The following is a 22,369-nucleotide window of genomic DNA, read 5'->3' on the forward strand; positions in this document are numbered from 1 at the left end:
GTTGTCCATTTCTCCTAGGTTTCACAGCTTCTTAGCATATAGGTTTTCATAGTATTCTCTAATAATTCTTTGTATTTCTGTGGGGTCCGTCATGATTTTTCCTTTCTCGTTTCTGATACTGTTGATTTTTATTGACTCTCTTTGTTTCTTAATAAGTCTGGCTAGAGGCTTATCTATTTTGTTATTTTCTCAAACAACCAGCTCTTGGTTTCATTGATTTTTGCTATTGTTTTATTCTTCTCAATTTTATTTATTTCTTCTCTGATCTTTATTATGTCCCTCTTTCTGCTGACCTTAGGCCTCATCTGTTCTTCTTTTTCCAATTTCGATAATTGTGACATTAGACCATTCATTTGGGATTGTTCTTCCTTTTTAAAATATGCTTGGATTGCTATATACTTTCCTCTTAAGACTGCTTTTGCTGTGTCCCACAGAAGTTGGGGCTTAGTGTTGTTGTTGTCATTTGTTTCCATATATTGCTGGATCTCCATTTTGATTTGGTCATTGATCCATTGATTATTTAGGAGCGTGTTGTTAAGCCTCCATGTGTTTGTGAGCCTCTTTGCTTTCTTTGTACAGTTTATTTCTAGTTTTATGCCTTTGTGGTCTGAAAAGTTGGTTGGTAGGATTTCAATCTTTTGGAATTTTCTGAGGCTCTTTTTGTGGCCTAGTATGTGGTCTATTCTGGAGAATATTCCATGTGCACTTGAGAAGAATGTATATCCTGTTGCTTTTGGATGTAGAGTTCTATAGATGTCTATTAGGTCCATCTACTCTACTGTGTTGTTCAGTGCTTCCATGTCCTTACTTATTTTCTGCCCAGTGTATCTATCCTTTGGGGTGAGTGGTGTGTTGAAGTCTCCTAGAATGAATGCATTGCAGTCTATTTCCTACTTTAGTTCTGTTAGTATTTGTTTCACATATGCTGGTGCTCCTGTGTTGGGTGCATATATATTTAGAATGGTTATATACTCTTGTTGGACTGAGCCCTTTATCATTATGTAGTGTCCTTCTTTATCTCTTGTTACTTTCTTTGTTTTGAAGTCTATTTTGTCTGATATTAGTACTGCAACCCCTGCTTTCTTCTCGCTATTGTTTGCTTCAAATATGTTTTTCCATCCCTTGACTTTTAGTCTGTACATGTCTTTGTGTTTGAGGTGAGTTTCTTGTAAGCAGCATATAGATGGGTCTTGCTTTTTTATCCATTCTATTACTCTATGTCTTTTGATTGGTGCATTCAGCCCATAACATTTAGGGTGACTATTGAAATATATGTACTTGTTGCCATTGCAGGCTTTGAATTCGTTGTTACCAAAGGTTCCAGGTTAGCCTCTTTAGTATCTTACTGCCTAACTTAGCTCTCTTATTGAGCTGTTATATACACTGTCTGGAGATTCTTTTCTTCTCTCCCTTCTTATTCCTCTTCCTCCATTCTTCATATGTTGGGTGTTTTGTTTTTTGCTCTTTCTAGGAGTGCTCCCATCTAGAGCAGTCCCTGTAAGATGTCCTGTAGAGGTGGTTTGTGGGAAGAAAATTCCGTCAGCTTTTGTTTTTTTGGGAATTGTTTAATCCCACCATCATATTTGAATGATAGTTGTGCTGGATACAAAATCCTTGGTTCAAGGCCCTTCTGTTTCATTTTATTAAATATATCATGCCATTCTCTTCTGGCCTGCAGGGTTTCTGTTGAGAAGTCTGATGTTAGCCTGATGGGTTTTCCTTTATAGGTGACCTTTTTCTCTCTAGCTGCCTTTAAAACTCTTTCCTTGTCCTTGATCTTTTCCATTTTAATTATTATGTGTCTTGGTGTTGTCCTCCTTGGATCCTTTCTGTTGGAGGTTCTGTGTATTTCCGTGGTCTGTTTGCTTATTTCCTTCCCCAGTTTTGGAAGTTTTCAGGAATTATTTCTTCTAAGATACTTTCCATCTCTTTTCCTCTCTCTTCTTCTTCTGGAACCCCTATAATACCAATATTGTTCCTTTTGGATTTGTCACACAGTTCTCTTAATATTGTTTCATTCCTAGAGATCAGTATGCTTTTAATATCCTCCATTGTGCTCTTCAACGATTGGATCTCCAACCAGAATTAATTCCTGAGTTCTTGAATATCTTTCCATACCTCCATTAGCATGTTAATGATTTTTATTTTGAACTTCCTTTCAGGAAGTGTCATGAGGTTCATTGCATCTTTCTCAGGGGTTAAATTAATTTTACTCTGTATCAGGTTCCTTTGGCATTTCATATTTTTGTATGGCACCTTCTAGTGTCCAGAAGCTCTACTCTCTGGAGTTGCTCAGCCCCTGAAGCAATGTCGGGGATCACAGGGGAGTGGTATATTGATGCCTGAGGGGAGGAAAGAGCTGTTTCCTGCTTCCTTGCCCCTGTGCCTGTCTCCACTGCCTGAACCAGTGGGCTGATTACACAGAAATAAGCTTTTGTCCCAGATCAGCCAGATATAGATCCCTGCTTTCCACAAGCAGCTGGAATCTCAGTCTCTCCAGGAGTTCTGCCTGTATTAGCTTTCCAACCCCATTATCACGAGAGTATCATGAAGGCACCATGAAATGTAGGTTTGTGCTCCCAGAGCAGATCTCCAGAGCTAGTTATTCACCAGTCCCAGGCCTCCCCTCCCTCTCTGCTCAGTTTCTCTTCCTCCTGCCAGTGAGCTGGGGTGGGGGAAGGGCTGGGGTCCCGCTGGGACACATCTTTGGTATGTTACCCTGTTTCTGTGAGGTCTGTTCTTTTCTCCAGGTGTATGCAGTCTGGCACAGTCCTCCTTCCTGGTGCTCTCTCAGGATTAGTTGTATTAATTATATTTTCATATTATATGCAGTTTTTGGAGGAAGTCTCTGTCTCACCTCTCATGCCACCATCTTTTCAAGATCGACAGTGAGTAATTTTTAAAAAAATTCCGGTATGGTGAGTGGAATTCAGTAACATGAGAAGAAGCAAAAGAAATATTGGAAATGCCTACTAAAATGATTTCAAATAGGGAAGATCTATAGTCATCCTAAAAATGTCAGTGGCTAATACAGAACAACTCAGTGTAGTATGCCATAACCCAGGAAAGGAGCAGTTCTCTTGAGAAAAAGTCGTATGAACCCAATCAGTGAATATATTTACAGGGAGTATACCTGGTTCAGAACTCCATGGGGTCTTATATCAACAAGAGCAGAAATCTTCATCCTTGCCTATACTATGGAGATAGAATTGTAAGAACTAATTGGCCAAGAAGATTCAGTTTCTTCTTATGACATTTTTCAATCATAAAAATTAATACCTGTTTACTGTAAAAATAATATAATCTAAGGTACAAAATAGAAAATTGAAGTCAATATAATCCTATGACCCAAAGATGTGAGTCATGGGTCAAAACTCAGAGGTATGTTGTTCCTTCAAGATTTCAATGTAATAAAGAATTTCCAAACTAATGGTGAACTACTGAGCTCTTTACCTATAAGATCCATTAATATTAATAGATATGAAAAGAAACCAGAAGCTTCTTATGAAATATACTTTTCTTTATTCCATATTTAAAGCAAACCTATACAAGTAATAAGGCACTTCCCTACCAGTATCTCTACCACAGCCTTGCTTTGTCAGATATGCATTTTTTTTTTTTTTTGTAGGTTGGGAAGGAGTGAACTTGATCTGAGAAGAGCAGGCTGGAGGAAAAAAGACTGAAGACTGGAATGGGCGGCATTGATGCAATTGCAAAAACAGATGCAGCTAAGCCAGAACAACTTCATAAAACTTCGGAAACAGAGCTCTTTGGAGCCAGGTAAAGAGAGCTCTCTCTCAAACAGGCAACCACTCTACCTGCCAGAGCCCCTGTCACATGATATAGGAAGTGTGTACATGTGGAGATCTGTGCAAGTGGATATGGCAAGTGTGCATGTGGAGATGGCAGGTGTGAATGTGGACTGTGGAGATGGCAGGTGTGTGTGTGGTGATAGTAGGTGTACATGTGGAGATGGCATCTTTGCATGTGGAGATGGCAAGTGTGGATGTGGACGTGGCAGGGGTGCATGCAGAGATGGCAGGAGTGGAAGTGGACAAGGCAGGTATGTGTGTGGAGATGGCAAGTGTGGGTGTGGAGATGGCATGTGTGCATGTGGAGATGGCAGTTGTGGGTGTGGAGATGGCAGATGTGGAAGTGGAGATGGCAGGTGTGCAAGTGGAGATGGCAGGTGTGCATGTGGAGTTGGCAGGTGTGCATGGCTCGCTATTGTGGATATTGGGGGTCTACTAACAGGCACTGGTAGCTCTAGGGCACCTTCAAATCACTTTGCAAGAAGCACATTTGGACAAATTGGAGCTGTCATAAGAATAGACTAGTGGATATGTGACTATCGCTGATCAGCTGGATTATAAAACATGTTCTCCTTTGGGAAATGCTTTGAATCAGAGCCATTTTCTGGTAATCAAGTTGGACATCAAGGGTTCTGTTAAATTTTTATGTGTTTTGTATTTCTCCTGATATTTAAAAACGTTACCATCATCATCATCTTTCTGTTTTATTGCCCTCGGTTCCGTAAATATTGATTTCCTAGAGAATATTTTTTAATTGATTTACCAATCGGGAGAACCTGATCAATGGTAATTAATGGCAAGGATCTACCCAATCCTCTGCAGTCTATATACTATAGATATGCATGGTTAAATTGTAAAACCTTTGCATTTATTATCCTAAAATTAATATAGTAAATCATATATACATATTATTCAGCATGGATCAACCAATACTTTCTATTACATTCATAAATTCCTTTATTAACAAACAGACCAATCTCCAGAAGTTTTATTTTAGCTAGGTATTTGGGCCTGATGGGCATCCCTTACTGAAGTAAGATTTTATTATTGAGACTAGGCAGGCCAGTTCTGGTTTAGAAGGCTTTTACTTGATGTGTGTGTATGTGTGTGTGTGTAGCGGGGTAGGGGGCAAGGGGTGGGTTTGCAGGTTACGCCTTTCCCAGCATCCATGAAAGAGTTCATGATATGTTTTCTGAAGCCATGATGAATAAAATACCCTCTCCCTGCCTCTGTCTACTCCTCTCCATTCTCCCACTCTCCCTGAGTTATAAATAATGTACAAATTAAAAGTGTAAGAAACATAGCTCTAGAACTCAACTTCTTTGTCTCTGAGTTTTGAATCCTGCTGAGCTTGTAGGAAAGAGTTTATTCCCTTTGCCCCTTCCTAAAGTTGTGCTAGTTTCCTGGGTGACATCCTTTAGGTGTAATGTGTGTATGAAATCTCTCTGGTCTTTGTCTCACGGTGCTAATCCATGAGACTTTTCAGTCTCCATTGTTTTGGCATTACATTTGGAGAAAAGAAATCTTTTGCAATGCTTCCTATTTCATATTTGTCCAAATGCACCATACAAATCTTTCTTTTTCACAGGTCTTCTCTTAATGATGCTGCTAGAAAGCCGAGTGAGGGTGGACCCACAGAAGGGTCTGTTCTCTCTCTCTGCCTCTTCTAACCCAGGAGAATCTAGCCAACGAGTAGCTTTGGGTGGAGAAGCAAATTTCCACTTCCAGAAAGCTTGTCTATTCATTCACCTTTCTTTGCTCTTTGGCGAAACAAAAGCCACAAAAACTTACAGGTCTATTTTCTCCCTGACACATACCTTCCCTAAAGCATTGAGCAACAGAGACAACTGCAAACTTAAATAGGAGAAAAAAGAAAGAAAATTCACAGATGAAAATAATATATGTTAATATCTCAAAATATGTTCCAGTTATAATTTTTGGTCCATGTAATACTTGTTATAGCAGATTTCTAAACAATTCCTGCTGTTGTATTTAGCAGCTTAGATGGGTGCCCAGACAAGGTATGAAAAACTGGGCTCAGAACCTGTAGAGGAATATGCTGTTGGACCTGCCCACACCCTCAGTCTGGACATTGTGAAGGAAGGTAATGGGAAGCAGCAGCTCTTTGCTCCTCCTGGTTATGATGGTAGAAAGAGCACATATGCTACAGTTGGAAAAACCTGCTTTCACATCTCTTTCCACACACTAGTTATCTGACCTTGGGTGAGTCACATATTTATGGTTGTCACACATTTGGACAGGAATTTCCTTGACAGAAGGGATCATGTTTGTTCTCATCTTTATATCCTCAAAGACTAGAACAATGGTGGTACAAAATTGGTGTGCCATATATGTGGAACGAGTGTGCATATTTTAATGTTTCAGAACTTGAGCTTTCTTATCAGTACGGAGTGATAATATCAGCTGCTCTTAAGAGGATTTGGTGAAACTCCACATGTAAATAAGTCTGAGAAACTGGAAGAGCAGGCGTTCAACAGATGGTGATTTCCTCCCTCCCTCCCTTTCCTCCTCCCTTCTCTCTTTCTTCCCATATTTCACCACTCAGTGAGTATCCATAATCTGTGGTTTTTTTTGTTTTTTTTTACAATAGGCACAGTGTCCCTCTGTTGTTTGACAACATAATCATCAGTAAGAGTATGTCAGAGTTGAGTATCTAATCTGCTAGGCATTGGGCTGTTGACTTTGTTAATTGCTTTGCAATAAGAACATACCCTCTTCCCCCTCAATCTCCATCATTCTTGCACTTCACTGCCTTTAACCCAAGTAAATTAACTTCAACTGTTTCTCTTCCTCTTTGGAACATCATAATCCTTCCTTTTAATGAAACCCAGCTATTTCCTCACTAAGGCTTCTACTTGTAGTTCATCTATACACAATCATTTGCTTTTTTTCTTAGCCTAAAGTTTTTCATTCTATAATTCCTCAGGTTTGACAAGTCATCCCAAAGAATGATACATTGTAAATGAAGTTGTATGGCTTAAATTTATATGTATACATTTCACTTTATTATAGCAGCTAAATTCCTTAAGAAGTGAAACACTGAGTATGTCCATTTCTATACCTTAGAAGAGTGATTTTAAGTTTTGTTTCATAAATAAGACTCTCCTTTGCCTGCCAATAAATTTTAAATGTACTTATATTTTTCTGGAGTAAAAGTTATAAATATAATTCAAAATTAAATTTAACATATTATAAAATCGGTCAGTAAGACGAATAAAATTTTATTTGATGAATATAAATATTTAGAGTTGGGAGTTCTGGTGTCATTTTTACAATTGTTATCAGTCTTATCAACCTATTTATTTCTGTATTTCACTGGATTCAAAGTTTGGAATGATCCTGATTCTCGCAGATAAGTAATTTCAAATGGCACTAGTTATGTCTTATACTCATCTTGAAGTCATAGATGCTTATCAAATATTTAAAAAGCTGGAAAAGCAAATCTGAGATCTTCCCACAAACCAGTCAATCTGGTTTCATAAACTATTCATAAACATATTGGTGACCTATGACATCTTTTGAGGAAAACTTTACTGTAGTTTCATAAAATAGTTCAAAGATACTTAATCTAGAATTAGAATCAAACATTGACAATAATTTTCTTGCAGAATCATTGGAGACAAGTTACATTTAAAGTCATTTCAAGATTTATTGCCTAAGATATTAAGAGTTGTTATTGCCTCAGGTTTTTAAGTTGAAAATAGCCTTTGGAAAAAACTGGAATTCAGTTGCCTTTAATAGGTCTTGTTATGCCCATAATGGTACCATACAATTGTAATGATAAACAATGGCTACCTCATATTGGGATGCATTCTGTGACAATCATTTCATGTTTATATTCTCAATTGATCATCATAAAAACACTGCAAGGTAGGCATTTTATCATTCTCAGTCTACATTTGAGGAGAGGGTTATTAAATTGTTCCAGATTAAACTACTTGTCTTATGTTAGAGATTCAAACACGGGTCTACGTGCCTTTGAAACCCACAGTTCCCAGCTGCAGGGCACCAGCATTGCAGCATTCAGGCAGTCTATGCCCTTGTAAAATGGGATTTTATGTTCACTGAACAGATGGCCTAAGATGTCTTGTTTACCTATTGTTTATCAAAAACAAATGTTTTGTATTTATAAATATTAGAATATGGAATGCATTTTTTCATGACAATTTTTTTTGAGAGAGTGCAATATTTTTCTTTTTTAAATTCATATGGCCTGGAAAATCTCAAAGGAATGGAAGCAGAACTCCTCACAGTGTCTGGCTGGAGTGGCTCCAAATTTCCAAGGAAGAGAAAAGCAGCTTTACACCCATGATGGAGAATGAAGAGGTACGTATAGGAGGAATGTTTTTAAATCTCAAAGTAGTAGTATCTGATAAACTTAATATTTCTGTTCCTGTTTTCAACCTTTCTGCCTCAAATTTTTTTTCATCAAAATACAAGATGACCTGAGTAATCTTTATTTATGGGCTTCAGAGTATACTGTTGTGATTTAGGGACTTAAGCAAGTTAATGTGACGGAGGTCAGGATTTGAACAAAGACAGTCAGATCCCACAGCCTGCTCTCTTAGCGACTCACCCAGTTGTCTTCCATGATGATAAATGCTACATTCCCAAGAGCACTGATATCTTAAGCTCTTCAGACTCTACAGTACTACCCAAATTTCCTGGCCCTGGAGTTGTCCATGCAGAGGCTGGGAGGCCACTAGATGAAATGTTGTAGAGGATATTTCCTTACCGGACAGGAAATTGAATTAGATGGTCTTTAGGTAGGGTTTAATGCTGGGTTTTAACACTGGGGTCTTCATCTCCTGAGGTTCATGGACTCTAAGTTGGGTGGGCTACAAGAGTTCCATAAAACCTCAAAATAATATGTAAAATGTTGTATATTTATGTAACTGTGATTTTCTGGGGGAAAAAAATCATAGCTTTTACCATGTTTGTAACCCAAGAAAAGGTTAAGAATCACCTTATTCAAATAATGTATTTGTTGATTGTAAATATCAAACTCAAAGCATAACCTATTTTTTTTCTTAAATTATTGGAAATATTTGAGGAAGATTACCAATTAAAATGGGGTATGATCTTTAATGTCACTAGAGTAACAGATAATATAACTATACTTTTATCTTTCTGTGTGTTTTATTTTACAATATCTTAGAGAAAAAAAGTGCGTTTTTTTCACGTTGTCTTATTTAATCCAATGCCAACCCTATGAGGTGGATAGCATTATACTGTGTTGATAAATGAAGAAACAGATTTGGGGCCAGGCACAATTCTCTTTGCTATTAGTAGGGGAGCTAAGACTCAAAGTCAGCTCTGTTAACATCCAACCCCGATCATTTTCAGCACTAACATGAGTCATCTTACTATGTTTTTGCCTATTCTTTACAGCTTTATTGAGGAATAATGGACAAACATAAAGCCCCATATATTTCAAGTGCCATATTTGGTAAGTATTGACATTTCTATACATCTGTGAAACCATGACAATCAATCTAGTGAAGACAACCATCATTCCAAAAGGTTTCCTTCAAGACCCCTAGTAATTGCTCTTACCCATTCTTTCCCACCTCCCCATCCCCAGACAACCACTGATAGATTAGTTTGCATTTTTAGAGTTTTATATAAATGGAAGTATATTACATATTCTTTCTCTCCTGCTTTTCTTTGCTTTGCATAATTATCTTAAAATTTATCAATGTTGTTGCTTGTATCAATATTTTATTCTTTTATTACTGAATAATATTTTATTTTATGGATATACCACAATTGGTTTATCCTTTTACCTATTGATATACATTTGGGTTGTTTCCAGTGTTTGGCTAATACAAATAAAGCTGCTATGAACATTCATGAACAAATCTTTGCATGGATATCTTTTTGTTTCTCTTGGGTAAAATACCTAAAAATAGAAAGTTTGGATCATATGGTAAGTCTTGTTAAATATAGGCATTCTAATAGGTAAGGAGTAGTGTACCATTGTGATTTGAATTTCATGAATAATAATGTTAAGTATCTTTTGTATACTTAGGTGCCAGTACTATATCTCCTTTTATAAAGCATTCAAATCTTTGTAATCAAATTTCTATTTGGTTATTTTATTCTAATTGGCTTTTTAGAGTTCTTTATATATTCTAAACTCAAATCCTTTATTAGACATATGATATACAAATAGTTTCTCCCAGTCTCTTTATACTTTTTTGGATGACCAGAGGTTTTTAATTTTGATAAAGTTCAATTTATGACTGTTTTCCTTTTATTGATTCTACAGTTGCTGCCATATCTAAGGAATAGTTACCTGATCCAAGGTCACAAAGATTTTCTCCTATTTTTTTTCTAAGTTTTCTAGTTTTATGTTTTACATTTAGAACTATGATTCATTTTGAGTTAATTTTTTATTTGGTCCAAATTATGAATCAAAGTTTATTTCTTTAACATACAGATATCAGATCATTCTAGCACCATTTGTTATGTATATTTCTGGATTCTCTATTCTGTTTCATATGTCTGTTTCTCTATCTTTATGTCTATATCTTGAAGCTTTATAATCTGGAAAAAAATGTAGTTTCTTCTTTTTCAAAGCTATTTTGACTATAATAGGTCCTGAGCAGTTCTCTAAGAAATTAAATTGTAATTTTCAACCAAAAAGAAAAAAACCTGTTGAGATTTTGGTTGAAATTGTATTGAAGCTGTAGATCAATTTGGGGAGAATTCACATGTAAATGATATTGAGTCCAACTCCTATCATTCCATTCATTTAGATCTCCCTTAATTTGTAAGCTTTTCTGAAAAAGAATCATCATTCTTGATGATGTTTCTTCTTTCTTACTTTTTTTTTATTCATTTATTCCACTGGCTATAGACTCCAGTGTAATGTTGAACCAAGTTGGTGAGAGCAGACATCCTTGTCTGTTCCTGATATTAGAGGGTGTAACTCTGGGGGGAAAATACTGGGGCAAAATACTTTTGAAACTGAAATCAGTCAAAGGGAGAAATAAAGCAGGAGAAACCCATTTATTGCTTACTAGCAGCCATTCACTTCTTCTCTCCCGTGTCTCTTATGACCAGGCTGCAGAAGAGGAGGTCTCACTCACCCTCTCTGATCCAGATAAGCCCTCCGTTGCCCTTGTAGTCACCTACTGAGATGGAGATGGACTACTTCTCTCCACCCCTTGGAAACACCTATTGATATGGAGATGCACTAAAGCCAGGCGAGAGATTCTGGAAATACTGAAATTTCACCCACAGAAGGATAGCATTCAGTCTTTCACCATTAAAGTTTTTTTTTTTTTTTTTTTCCTTCTTAGGTGGCCTTTGGCTACAGAGACTAGGATATTCTTGGTTCTTTTATTGTTTGTGCCTGTTGCCATTTATCGACTGCTGCCTTCTTCAGCATGAAGTCTGGGGTATATGAGGCAGAAAGAAAAGCCTGGGAACTCACCACCATATTATTCCTGGGATTTCTAGGTCCCAGCATGCCTTCTCTCTACGTTTCAGAATCTCATTTATATATATATATAATTGCCAGGCAGTCTAGTTTTATTTAGTGGAAGGAATTAGGGAAAGAAGGTCTACTCCATTTTTCCAGAAGTCCCATTCTATCCTTAAAGAGAATTAAGTATTAATAAAAAACCATGTATTTACTTATTTACTGACCATGCCTTTATAGTGACCTCTTCCTTTATTTGTATTGATCCATATTTCCATCTGTATCATTTTTCTTCTCCCTAAAGGACTTTCTTTAACATTTCTTATAGGGCAGGTCTGCTGTAGATGAAGTCTTTTGGCTTTCAATGCCAATAGGAGTATTTATTTTACCTCTATTTTTAAAAAACATTTTTGATGGGTGTAGAATTCTGATTTGAAAGTTTTTCCTTTCATTTCTTTAAATCTGTCATTCCACTATCTTCTTGCTTGCTTTGTTTACAAAAAGAAATCTGCCATCATCCATAGTTTCCATATCTATCTATATTCCTTTGTATATAACAAGTCTTTTTGTCTCTGGATGCTTTTAAGATTTTCTCTTTAACATTAGTTTTGAGAAATTTTATTATGATATACATTGGTGTAGTTTCTATTATGTTTCTTGTTCTTGGGTTCACTGATCCTTGTAATTTGCATCAGATATGGAAAGATTTTGACCATTATTTCTTTGAATATTTTTCTGTCCCTTCTTACCATTCACAGTTAGCAAATTCATGATGTTAGGCTAATAGCTCAGCCCCACAGCACAGATGATATTTTTATTTTGAAATTACTTTTTATCTCTTTAGCTTTTGATAATTTCTCTTTCAGTGTCTTCAAGTTCAGTAATATTTTCCTCTGTAAATATTTATTCTTCTATTATTCCCATCCAGTGCATTTTTCATCTCAGGCATTGTAGTTTTCATCTCTAGAAACTTGAGTTTGTTGTTTTGTTTTCCATCTCATTCCTTTATTGTTGAACATATGGAACACATTTATTAGAGCCTTTTTAATGTCCTTGTGTGTAACCTCTAACATCTGTGTCAGTTCTTGGTTGTTTTGATTGATTTTTCTCTTCTTCATGATTTGTATCCTCTTATTTCGTTATGTTCCTAGCAATTTTGACTAGATGCCTAGCATCTAATCTAAAACTACTCTAAAATTCTAATCTGATTTTTACCTTTTTGCATGGTCTGTTTTTTAATATTGCTATAAATAGTCTTGAGCTTTGCTCTGGGATGCAGGTAAGTTATTTGGAAACAGATTGATCCCTTTTAGTATTGCTTTCAAAATGTGCTAGGTAGTATCAAAACAGTGGCTTATCTAACCTAACTATTATACTACTGAATTAAGACACTTCTGGTACTCTAAAAAATACCCCATGAACTAGGAAGTTTTATAACCTGGCTGGTAGGGAAATGCATGACTCTGTCCTTGCTTGAGTGCTCAGCACTGTAACTTCTAAGTCTTTTGGGTGTTTTCCCCACGGCTTTGGGTAGCTTTCTAACATACATGAGCTAGTTAATACTCTGCTATATGCTTAAGGGGACCCTGCAGACATCTAGAGTTCTCTCTGTTCAACTTTTCTCCTCTCCTGTACTCTGCCATGCCAACTCCAGCTACCCGGACCTCTCTTGACCCTCAGGCCCATCTTCTCAACTCAGAGAGTCTGCCAGGCTCTACCTAGGTTCCTTACCGTCTGTTGGAGCCTAGGAACTATCTCAAAGTAGTAAGCTGGAGAATTTGTAGGGTTTACCTCATTTTTTCCTTCTTTGCCTGGTGTTCAGTACTTGACACCAATGTTTTATATGTTTTGTCTTGTTTTTAGTTATTTCAGACAGAGAGGTAAATCTAGTCCCTATCACTCTATTGTCCAGAAACAGAAGTCTCTTCTTTTTTTTGTTCATCTTTGTCAACTCAAATCTAAAACAGAAAAGAAGTACCCACCTTTTTTGCCCTTTGATAATTTTTACATTCTGAATATAACTTTTTGTCTATAGAATAGTTGTATGTTGGAGCGAGTATAACTACATCATCCCCAGGATAGTGACCCCATTGTCTAATACACTTTCTAGATAATATTAAATCTAGAAATGATTGAATAAATAAGTAAATGAACAGACTCACAAAACCCCAGCTGTACTGAGGGAAGGAGATACAAATAGCACGTTAATGTAACACATACTAGTTTTAAAATTCCTTTTGTACAGTAAAATTGAACCAGAAGTGAGAAAAGGAATGCAGAAAAGAAATGCAAGAGAGACTTGCAGAAGTGATCAGCTATTGCTTTGAAGAGAAGTGGGAACCCATGCTTCCCCCAAAAATAGAGTATTTAGAGCATGCCATGGACCAGGGTTTTGAAGATTGCTTCCTGGCCATTGCCTATCCCAAGGGAGTGAGGTGCATACTTTCAAGCCCACCCCTTTTTCCCATTTCTGTGTTAAATATATCATTCTCTCTCTCTCTTTCTTTCTTTCTCTCTCTCCCCCTCCCTCTCCTTCTTTATTTCTCTCCTTTACCCTTGCATCTATAATATTACATGTGCTGTTCTTAGAGAACCTAAAACCCATTAGCCAAATAATTGTGTTGAAAGGATTTGGTGGGGACCAGACAAATTAAGTATAAATGTTAACAAGAATGGAGGTGTTATTTATTGAAAGGGCAAGATTGAAATGGAAAAGATTGAAATTGAAAATTTGACAGTATTACCTCTAAGGCCTTTCTAGTCCCACGTTTCTCTTTACATGGGGTACTCAAGGGGAAGTGAGCAGTCCTCTGGATTACATTAAGGGTATTTTATTTCATTTATTACTTACTATTTACACCAGCATAATTCCACACTATTTTTCTCTTAATTTGGTGTTATTCCAAAGACTTATTTTAAGATATCATTAGTTTAAGAGCTTCTCTTATTTTAAACGCTGTTTTTGTTACATTTTAAATGTTAATTTTCCATGGTGTCAAACTGTACCCTTATTTAAAAATAAATAAAGCTTAGGGGCAAAATCACATTACCAAAACAATAACTGTACATATGAAAGCTTGTGGTCTATGTTTTATTTCTCTCCATTATATAACAGTGTTCCCAGGGAACAAAATAAAACAAACCACAAAAATCATTGCCTTTTTGAAGTTAATTCTTCCATGAAAACCGTGGTGGGTCAGGACACCCTTGTGTATTTTTATACCTGCCCATCTTGATATATGTCTAATCTTTTCTCCTGCCTTGAATTCTGTAAACACTCTATCCTTAGTTGGTGCTTATTTTTGATGCAATCAAGCCCGTGGCACACCTGCTTCTGTGGATGAGTGGGTGAGTCATCCGGAAGGAGAGAGGTCACATTAACTCCTGGAAGACACAAAGGATAGTCTATGAAACAGTTCTTGAGGGCATAACATGACGCCCTCATGGCTGAAAAGAACTCATGGATATCCTGAAAGAGATCATTTCCCATTCTCACTAACGGGTTGCAGAGCCATTCTATACCAAATTAAACTTTGGAGTTAGTACTGTAGCGTTTAGTAAAGTGGTTGTAAGTAGTTGCAATGTGTAGTTGTAAGAAATGCCTTTCAGAATGTTTTTTTCTCAGGCTGCTCCTATGTGGCTGAAAATCTGCTTGGCTGAGCATGTTTATACCTTGCTGTTCTGCTTCACTTTTGGAAATGCACTTTTGTCTGTAGTATGGATCCCAGCTATGCATTAGGGACACAAACCTGAGGAATAGCCAAACCAGTATTACTCCACTGACGGTGGCCTCTGATGTTCAGCAGAAACAGCGCTCTTCACTTTGGCACTGAGTTCTTTCCCCAGCTGTACGCTGAAGGGGACAAGAGCATAGAGTGAATGATAAAAGCCAGTCCCCTGATGGACCAGGGCAAAGAGAACACAGCGCCAGGATGGCATTTCACAGTGATAATGGAAAGGCAATTTCTCATCTAAGTGAGTGCTTTATCCTCTGGGGGTATGTTACCTGAAGGAGGTAAATTACTTTTTCCTGGCACCACTTGGTATCCAAGAGGAGGTAATTTACCTCATAATGTCAAGACACACTGCTGCCATGAAAGTGGTTATATCCCTAGCTCATTAAAAGGAGAGTTCCTGGCTCCCAGGTGAGCTGACCCCTTCATAAATCACCAACCCAAGGCTGAGATGTTTCTGAGCAGAACAGCTGTACACATGAATAAGATGCTTTTTTTTTAAGGGATAGACAGAAGTATGTTTTTTAGCCCCTGTGGTAGCTGCAATTTAACCACACTGTTTCCTTGGAAACATGAATTTTTTAAAATTCTAAAAAGGTTAAAAGGAAAGTTTACTTTTCTCATCATTCTGTAACACTACAATTCAGTCTTATACGTACCTCATAGCTAGATGTCTGGAGACGACTTCCTCTTCTTGCTTTTCTGAGACCCCCATATGTGGAAAAGGAGGAGGTCTGGTCAGTTGAAAACCTTAAGACAAACGTGTCTTTTTGGGAAGAGTTATTCAACTTATTGTAAGGTGACTGATAAGAGAACATCTTGTAAGCAGAATGACCTTATTTGAACTTGTTCTTTATGACTGAGGAAATAATTTATCACTAGGCTGCAATATCATTACCCTTGCTACATCTTTTGAGACAGAGCTTTAAGGTAAGTAACAATGAATGTTAATACTCATGCTTAGACATCTTTAAACAGGTAGTCACACAGTACAGAGCCACTCAAACGGAGTGTCTGAAGCTCAGCTTTGGCACATCTGTCCTTTATGTACTGACAGAATTGTACTACTATTTTGTCCCAAGGTATGTATGAAACTCAAAGGGAACAGGATTGTAAACACAGATGGAGAGTTGGGATATTATTTCTTCATTAATTCATCTGTTCATTTACTAAATATGTATTGGGAACTAATTATCTGCTGGGTACTGTGATAAGTGCTGGGACTAAAATATCACACAGACACAGTCCTATTGTGCATCCTGGGGCTTCTAGTTAAGGCACATGGGTGTTGAGCAGGACCACACAAATATTTATAATTGTGTTAAGTCCTATAGAGGAGTATAATATAGGTAGTTGGGGGACTTTAGTCGGAAATGGGGTGTCATACAAAATCTTCCCTTTTTGAACTGGGCTTAAAGAATGAGTGCAGGTAACAAAATGAGGTAAGGTATGGGAATTCCTGGTAGAGAAATTAAATTGGGCAGAGATGCTAAGGGGAGGATAAGCTTGAAGAAGTCAAGGAATTAAAGGAGAATCAATGTGGAGAAGAATAGCACAAGATAAGACTTACTGGTTTGTTTAATAAACAATTGTATAGTATTCTGTGGCAGGAACAGCTGTAAGTGCTTTACAAATAATGTATTCACTGAATCCTTATAATAATCCTATGAGGTATGTACCGTTACTATCCTCATCTTATAGATGTTGAAATGAAGAAACAGTTCTACAATGAGAGCAGGGAACATATCCTCAAGGAACCTAAAAGCCACACAAAATATTTAAAATTTGTCCCAAGAACAATAGGAATTTATAGAACGGTTTTAAGCAGAGGAATGCTTTCATCAAATTTTTATTTTAACTAGATATCTCTGATTAATGCCTGAAGACAGAGAGACAGAGATAGGGAGCCTAGCGAGAATGGATGAGAAGTGGGTAGGATGGCACTGCAGGACCCCGAGAGGGAGATGATAGCCCTGGGCTGCTGGCCATGCGGAGAGAGGGGGTGTGTTCGAGACCTGCGTCAGTAATTAAAGGGACAGGACTTGGAGATGGAATGGAAGTTTGTGGTAGTGGGAGGGAAAAGTCCAGGATGGTTTTTTAGGTTTCTGTAATAAATAAGTAGTTAAATACAGGACCATTTACTGGGTTAGGGAACACTGGCAAAGGGGCATGTTGGGGTCAAGGGACAGAGAAGAACCATAAATTTTATTTGGATTATAATGAGTTTGAAGCTCCTAAGATATATTTATGTGAAGATGCAAAAACAAATATTTGGAGTTGGGAGAATAAAATTCAAAAGAAAGATCTGAGAGAGATATATTAATCTGGGATTTATCTGACATTTGTTTGTTAAACTTTCAACTTGCTTATTTGTTCTCTAGGCTCTAATGTAGATGCAAAGAAATCTAAGACAATATTTAAGAAGTACCCAAGTAATGATATAATCCTTAAAAACAGCGAGCATTTTGAGACCTGGAGACTTTGTGCATGTGATAGCATTTGGGGATGTTTATACCACCTCTGTGTAATTGGTTGAGAGCAGAATAGTTAGACGAGAAAAGGCTGGAGCACAGCAAGGTGAGGCCCGCAGGATTCCTAGTCATCATTCCGTGCTCTTTTACTAGCAGAAGTTGTTGACAGCTTATATTCTAAGTTTTCAAATGTTCTCACAAAGTTGTGAAAGGCCTTCGTTTCATCCCGACTTTTAGCCTCTGGGGAGCAGAATCCCTAGCACGATGCACCAAAGCCACACTAAAAGCTTTGCCCTGAAATGGAGCTCTAAATAAGAGTCATGCATTATTCAACATATATATTGAACATGTGTGTAATTGTGAGGCATGCTTTTACTAGATCCCACACTGAAGAGCAGTTTAGGTCATTTTTTTCACCATGCCAGGCTTTGAAATGTAGAGTCATATTATTGGATCCCTAGAAAAAAGTAATTCTCCCTAATCTGCTTTGTGATAAACGGTTCCTTTATAATTGATAACACCTAATAGCATTTTCTGAGAGGAAGCAAAAGCTTTGGAAGTCCTGGTTCCTCCTTCAATCCCACATTAACTTGCTTTATAACCTTCCCTTCAGCTAATTCCCTTCTACATTTCTACATCTTCCAATAATTTTCACTTTTCCTACATCTTGCCCCAAGCCTCTTTTTCATTTTCTCTTCCTGGTTCTTTAGTGGATGTGTAACATTTTACTGGCATTGACACTGAAGAAATCTATGTTAAAAAAAATGGTGTGTGTGTGTGTGTGTGTGTGTGTGTTCGTGTATGCATATATGACAAAGTATCACCAATTTATTTACCCAAAAGAATAGACATACTACCTTTCATTTAATGAACTCTATTGTTTTACTTATTATAAAGTCTGAAAGTAGGTTCTCAGGGTCTTGCACATGTGCTCTGTGCTCTGGGAAGCAAGCAGAGGGCTACTTAAAGAGTCAGTTTTCCTTTTGGCTCCATCAGGTAATTTCTTAAGGCTCCATTTCCTCAGGAGTTTTGGACAAAATGATCTGTAACGTTCTTTCTAAATCTAACATTTTATGATCCTTTTCCTGAGTAAAAATACTGGTTTATGATAAAAGTAAAATAAGAAACAGCTTTTGTGAGAGTGTAACTTTGTAGATTTTCCCAGAAAAGCCTGCCATTATGAGAGTGTGCACTAAAGCAGATTGTAGGGGAAAATTTGTCAGTTTTCACAACAGAAGCATATGGAAGCCAAAAGGTTTAATTTACATCTTTTCACTATTATGTTGCTTTCTCACATTAAAAGATAATACTTGAGACTGGGAGATGGGTAATAGTTCATTTCCACACCTGGGATTTTTAGGCACCTTAATATAAATTGCCTAATGGTAAACCGTTAGACCTAAGAATAGTTGCATGCCTCAAAATCCCAGGGCCTGTAAAGAAAGATCAGGGAATAAATTTAGCCTGGGTAGGGGCTAGATGAATACTGGACTTTGCTCTATTGCTCAGCTTCAAAGTACAATTTATTTGTTTTTATTGATTCCTTTTTGCTATTTTTATTATCACTGACCCCAGAAATATTGGTTACTCTCTCCAGAATCCAGAATTTTCAAGGCATTCTAATCAGGAAAAAAGATAAATTAAGGAGGAAAAAAATATCTGTTATGGCCTTAGTGTCAGTGAAACTATAAACATAATCTATTCTAAAGAAAGCTATGAGCTATGCTCACACAAAACATGTGAACAAACATGAGCTAGCAAAAGAAAATGACCTAATGGGAAGACATTAGCAAATGAGAGAACAAACTCTAAGGTTATTAAAAAATACCTTAAACATGGTATGATTCAGCCCAAGGAGAACGTGAATAGCATGAGTTAGGCATTGAGCAGAACTATGTACTCCCAAGATAGACAGTTCTCTCAATGTTGCTTCTTGACATTGAATTGAGTGTGAAGAAGAGAATGCTAGCTGGTCCAGGATAAATCTAGACATTATAAAGGGCCTCGACTTACTGTAAAAAAAAATGTATGAAGTATATAAAATTATTAAGAAGAAAGTAAAAAATCTTCTGTAACTTCACATCCAGAAACTTAAGTCCTATTAACATTTTGGCATATATTAATTTCCAGTGGTGGAAGGATGAACCTTAGAGGGGAGGAGGACTAACCATTTTTCTGAAAGTTATGATGGATTTGGGAGTGAGAGTTGCAGCTAGGACAAGAAGGACCCCTAACCTCTGTAAAATAGGAAGCAAACTATCCATTCTCACCATTATTTTCTGAATGGCTTATTGACTTATTTTCTGTTATTAAATTATAAGCTCCTTAAGGGCAGAGGCTATGCCATTTCCATCTTGGATTTCCCCAAAGTCTATTATAGTAACTGACACATAATAGATGCTCAACAAGTCTTTTTTGAATGGTGAAAGTCAAGTAAGTGACACTAAATACAAAAAAGTGACAAGGACCAGAAGGAATGGGAGCTTAGTAGAATTTCTAATAAAAGTGCAAAAGCCTTGTAAATATACTCGGAGATTAGGGAAGGGTAAAGATGGTAGACCCATGCCTGGGTTCACAAATGACAGAAAGACCATTACCTCTTCCTTTTGCTTCTTAATCTCCATCAAGGACTGCATCATTGGGAAGAATGAAACAATTATATTTAAGCAGAGACCCAATGTGTGAACACTTATTTAGACATCTTAGAGAAAGCTACAGATGTTGAAATGCTTGAAGAATCATAGAAAACACGTGCCAGACTTCCAGAGATGTGAAAACACTAAATAGTTACTGGGAAGAAGTGAGTGCTAGACTTTATGGTCTAGATAGGGTCTAGATACCCAACAGAATTTTATACTGGCAAAGTTACGCTGACTTGTTGGATGCTGGTTTTACCACTTTCAAGCCATATAGCTTTCAGTAAGATATGTAATGTCTCTGTGGCTCAGCTTATAAAATTGATATTCTTAGTACATATCTTATAAGGATGCTGGGAAGATTAAGTTTTCTTAAGGCATGTCAAAGAGTGCAGCTACATACTAAGTGCTCTATGATATTGAGTACTATTTTATTATTATTATTACCAACACTTAAAAAGGAAGTGATTATCACCAGGGAATATCTCCAATATGAATAAATCATACTTACCAACCAATTTTCAATTTTTTGGAAAATGTTTCTAGATTGCTTATTCAGTGACATGTCATAGAAATATTTGGATGCAGTAAAGCCCCTTGACAAAGTCTGTATGACTTCCCTCATAAACACAGCAGTGGCATCCACCTGGGAGAGGTGTTTACCTAGGAGAATATAAGAATATTAAGAGGGCCAATAAATTAGTACATATTCTACTCTTAAAATCCATACAGAATACTAGAAGAAGTTACAGTCAAGATTTTTGCTAATTATAAATAACTTCATTATAATCAAAATTTCTCTAAAATTATTAACTTTTAGAGTTGAAAAGGACTTGAAAACATCTTCCAATATAAAGTTCATGTTATAGCTGAAAATTTAAAGATAGGAGAGGTCCAATGAATTGCCCAAAGGCATGTACCAAGTGTGTAGCATAGCCAAGATTTGAACAAACAGCTTTTTGATTCCAAGTGTGTTTTAAGCTACCTCTGGTAAGAGGAACATTAGAGTGTAGATCATATTTGTTTCTCCCTTTAGCGACCTATTTCTTCACCACTCAATAATATGAAATCAAGGTGCTGTTAATGCCCATTGACTGACCGTAGTGGCAGAGGTAGTGAGGTCACCTGTTCTTACTCCAGGCACATGTCCATCTTCCCAGCTGAAATGTGATGTGGACTCCAGTGGTATTCCCTCAGATGCTTAGGCACTTTCCTGAAGCTGCACAGAAATTTAAGGTTTGGGGCATGTTTGTTGGATTAAGTGTACTTCTCTGATAACGCAAAGTACAAGGCTTTATTGCCTGGGCTATGAATTACAAACTTGTGGTCAGATGCATATATATATATATATATGCATCAGATACATTACATATATACATACATATATATATATATATACACACATATATATATGTAGTTGTTGTTGTTTAAATGCTGATAAGTTGCAAGCTGCCTTTGATCTGATGGAGACTCTACCCCTCCCTACCTTTCTGCCTCTTGAAGTCATTTGAGTTGTGATCCCTGACACAGAGCTCCAAAGGTGTTCCACATGGATGTGTCTTCACCTCCAGGCACTCTTTCCCATGCAGCATTTATTAATTTAACCTTTCACTTCAGTGTTCCTATCTTCACCCACATTTCCCAGCAAGCACCATTCCTCTTCATGCTATGTGCTGCATCCCTTCTATATCACATTCTGAAAATGTTGTGACTTCAGACAACTGCAGAAAATAAGTGCTTTGGAGGAGAAGGGTGCGTTCTGGTCTCAGTGCTTGCTATTCTGAGGAGGAATAGGGAGTCCTGAGGGCTCCTAATTTGAGGGGGAATAGGGGCATGAAATTGTGAGATGACTTTAATTCAGGGCTACATCTATACTTCCTCCAATGTCTAAAATCAGGCACACTTCACCACAATACAAATTAAATAAAAACCCTGGTTTTTAGTGTTAAGAATACATTAACCTTCTTAGTGCATGTTTCTTCAACGTCCTTACATTAACTGCCAAAGAATACCCCCAGGCCCAAACTGCTTTTCTTTAATCTTAAATTTAGCTTTGGACTATAGGAAGCAATGAAACAATTTTCAGCTTACCTTTGTCCACTGCCATCCCCTATTATACTGACTTATTAAAAAATCTGAAAACATTTATGCCACTTATGTCCTGGGCACTGTGTTATTTACCTCTTTTCATTTTAGTGTCTAAGACAGAGATTCTGCCCTAGAGGAAATGACAACATTTCTATGGTTTTTCATTATGTGAAACCCA

The 22,369-nt window shown here is 37.1% G+C and overlaps 1 long non-coding RNA gene across 1 annotated transcript in view; it reads left to right on the forward strand.

Annotated features, from left to right (window-relative positions):
* Positions 1–7,874: 7,874 nt before the first annotated feature.
* Positions 7,875–22,369, forward strand: part of LOC118921104 (uncharacterized) — a 56,866-nt gene continuing 42,371 nt past the window's right edge. Inside the window, exons 1-2 of the long non-coding RNA XR_005028196.2 lie at positions 7,875–8,159; positions 9,225–9,282. This is a non-coding gene — a long non-coding RNA (uncharacterized LOC118921104). The remainder of the gene's footprint in view (positions 8,160–9,224; positions 9,283–22,369) is intronic.

Source organism: Manis pentadactyla, chromosome 13, assembly GCF_030020395.1.
Source record: "Manis pentadactyla isolate mManPen7 chromosome 13, mManPen7.hap1, whole genome shotgun sequence".
NCBI classification, from domain to species: domain Eukaryota; kingdom Metazoa; phylum Chordata; class Mammalia; order Pholidota; family Manidae; genus Manis; species Manis pentadactyla.